Genomic DNA, 3285 nt, shown 5'->3' with positions numbered 1-3285 from the left:
AAGTCCGAATTGGACTAGGGAGGAAGCGGCGCCCCCCTCTTTCCTTCTCCCTCTCCTTCTCCTTCCCTCTCTCCCCCTCTTGGAAAAGGAAGGAGACTCCAACTAGGATCAGGAATCCTAGTTGGACTCTCCCTATGGCGCACCCTCCTTGGCCGCCGGCCTCCTCCTCCCCTCCTTTATATACGGGGGAGGGGGCACCCCAAAGGCACAACAAGTCTTCTCTTAGCCGTGTGCGGTGCCCCCCTCCACAGTTACACACCTCGGTCATATCGTCGTAGTGCTTAGGCGAAGCCCTGCGCCGGTAACTTCATCATCACCGTCACCACGCCGTCGTGCTAACGAAACTCTCCCTCGTCCTCAACTGGATCAAGAGCTCGAGGGACGTCATCGTGCTGAACGTGTGCTGAACACGGAGGTGCCGTACGTTCGGTACTTGGATCGGTTGGATCGTAAAGACGTTCGACTACATCAACCGCGTTACTAAACGCTTCTGCTTTCGGTCTACGAGGGTACGTGAACACACTCTCCAATCTCATTTCTATGCATCTCCTAGATAGATCTTGCGTGATCGTAGGAAATTTTTTGAATTACTATGTTCCCCAACAGTGGCATCCGAGCCAGGTCTATGCGTAGATGTTATATGCACGAGTAGAACACAATGAGTTGTGGGTGATAATAGTCATACTGCTTACCACCAATGTCTTACTTTGATTCGGCGGTATTGTTGGATGAAGCGGCCTGGACCGACTTTACATGACCGCGTTCATGAGGCTATGGCTGGTGGGTGTCTGTTTCTCTAACTTTAGTTGAATTGAGTTTGACTACGGCCGGTCCTTGAAGGTTAAAACAACACACTTGACGAAAAATCGTTGTGGTTTTGATGCGTAGGTAAGAACGGTTCTTGCTAGAAGACCGTAGCAGCCACGTAAAACTTGTAACAACAAAGTAGAGGACGTCTAACTTGTTTTTGCAGGACATGTTGTGATGTGATATGGTCAAGACGTGATGAGATATAAATTGTTGTATGAGATGATCATGTTTTGTAAAAGTTATCGGCAACTGGCAGGAGCCTTATGGTTGTCTCTTTATTGTATGAAATGCAATCGCCATGTAATTGCTTTACTTTATCACTAAGCGGTAGCGATAGTCATAGAAGCAATAGTTCGCGAGACGACAACGATGCTACGATGAAGATCAAGGTGTCAAGCCGGTGATGATGGAGATCATGACGGTGCTTTGGAGATGGAGATCAAAAGCACAAGATGATGATGGCCATATCATGTCACATATTATGATTGCATGCGATGTTTATCTTTTATGCATCTTATTTTGCTTAGTACGGCGATAACATTATAAGATGATCCCTCACTAAATTTCAAGGTATAAGTGTTCTCCCTGAGTATGCACTGTTGCTATAGTTCGTCATGCCGAGACACCATGTGATGATCGGGTGTGATAAGCTCTACGTTCACATACAACGGGTGCAAGCCAGTTTTGCATGTGAAGAATACTCGGGTTAAACTTGACGAGCCTAGCATATGCAGATATGGCCTCAGAACACTGAGACCGAAAGGTCGTACGTGAATCATATAGTAGATATGATCAACATAGAGATGTTCACCATTGAAAACTACTCCATCTCACGTGATGATCGGACATGGTTTAGTTGATATGGATCACGTGATCTTTTAGATGACTAGAGGGATGTCTATCTAAGTGGGAGTTCTTAAGTAATATGATTAATTGAACTTTAATTTATCATGAACTTAGTACATGATAGTTTTTGCATGTCTATGTTGTTGTAGATCAATGGCCCGTGCTACCGTTCCTTTGAATTTTAATGTGTTCCTAGAGAAAGCTAAGTTGAAAGATGATGGTAGCAACTACACGGACTGGGTCCGTAACTTGACGATTATCCTCATTGCTGCACGGAAGAATTACGTCCTGGAAGCACCGCTAGGTGTACCACCTGCGCCAGCAACTGCAGACATTGTGAATGCCTGGCAGTCACGTGTTGATGACTACTCGATAGTTCAGTGTGCCATGCTTTATGGCTTAGAATCAGGAATTCAAAGAGGTTTTGAACGTCATGGAGCATATGAGATGTTCCAAGAGTTGAAGTTAATATTTCAAGCAAATGCCCGAGTTGAGAGATATGAAGTCTCCAACAAGTTCTATAGCTGCAAGATGGAGGAGAATAGTTCTCTCAGTGAACACATACTTAGAATGTCTGGGTACCATAACCACTTGACTCAGCTAGGAGTTAATCTTCCTAATGATAGTGTCATTGACATAGCTCTTCAATCACTACCACCAAGATATAAAGGCTTCGTGATGAACTATAATATGTAAGGGATGGAAAAGACACTTCCCAAGCTCTTCGCAATACTAAAGGCTGCGGAGGTAGAAATCAAGAAGGAGCATCAAGTGTTGATGGTTAACAAGACCACTAGTTTCAAGAAGAGGGGCAAACGGAAGAAGGGGAACTTCAAGAAGAACGGCAAGCAAGTTGCTGCTCAAGTTAAGAAGCCCAAGTCTGGACCTAAGCCTGAGACTGAGTGCTTCTACTGCAAAGGGACTGGTCACTGGAAGCAGAACTGCCCCAAGTATTTGGCGGATACGAAGGATGGCAAAGTAAAAGGCATATTTGATATACATGTTATTGATGTGTACCTTACTAATGCTCATAGTAGCGTCTGGGTATTTGATACTGGTTCTGTTGCTCATATTTGCAACTCGAAGCAGGGGCTACGTATTAAACGAAGATTGGCTAAGGACGAGGTGATGATCCGCGTGGGAAATGGTTCCAAAGTCGATGTGATCGTCGTCGTCACGCTACCTCTACATCTACCGTCCGGATTAGTTCTAGACCTGAATAATTGTTATTTGGTGCAAGCGTTGAGCATGAACATTATATCTGGATCTTGTTTTATGCGAGACAGTTATTCATTTAAATCAAAGAATAATGGTTGTTCTATTTATATGAATAATATATTTTATGGTCATGCACCCTTAATGAGTGTTCTATTTCTGTTGAATCTTAATTGTACTGATACACATATTCATAATACTGAAGCCAAAAGTTGCAAGGTTAATAATGATAGTGCAACTTATTTGTGGCACTGCCGTTTAGGTCATATTGGCGTGAAGCGCATGTAGAAACTCCATGCTGATGGGCTTTTGGAATCACTTGATACTTGCGAACCATGCCTCATGGGCAAGATTACCAAGACTCCGTTCTCCGGAACAATGGAGCGAGCAACTGACTTATTGGAAATAATACAT

Source organism: Triticum aestivum, chromosome 2A (assembly GCF_018294505.1).
Source record: "Triticum aestivum cultivar Chinese Spring chromosome 2A, IWGSC CS RefSeq v2.1, whole genome shotgun sequence".
In the NCBI taxonomy this organism is placed as follows: domain Eukaryota; kingdom Viridiplantae; phylum Streptophyta; class Magnoliopsida; order Poales; family Poaceae; genus Triticum; species Triticum aestivum.
Note: the sequence above shows the minus strand (reverse complement) of the source record.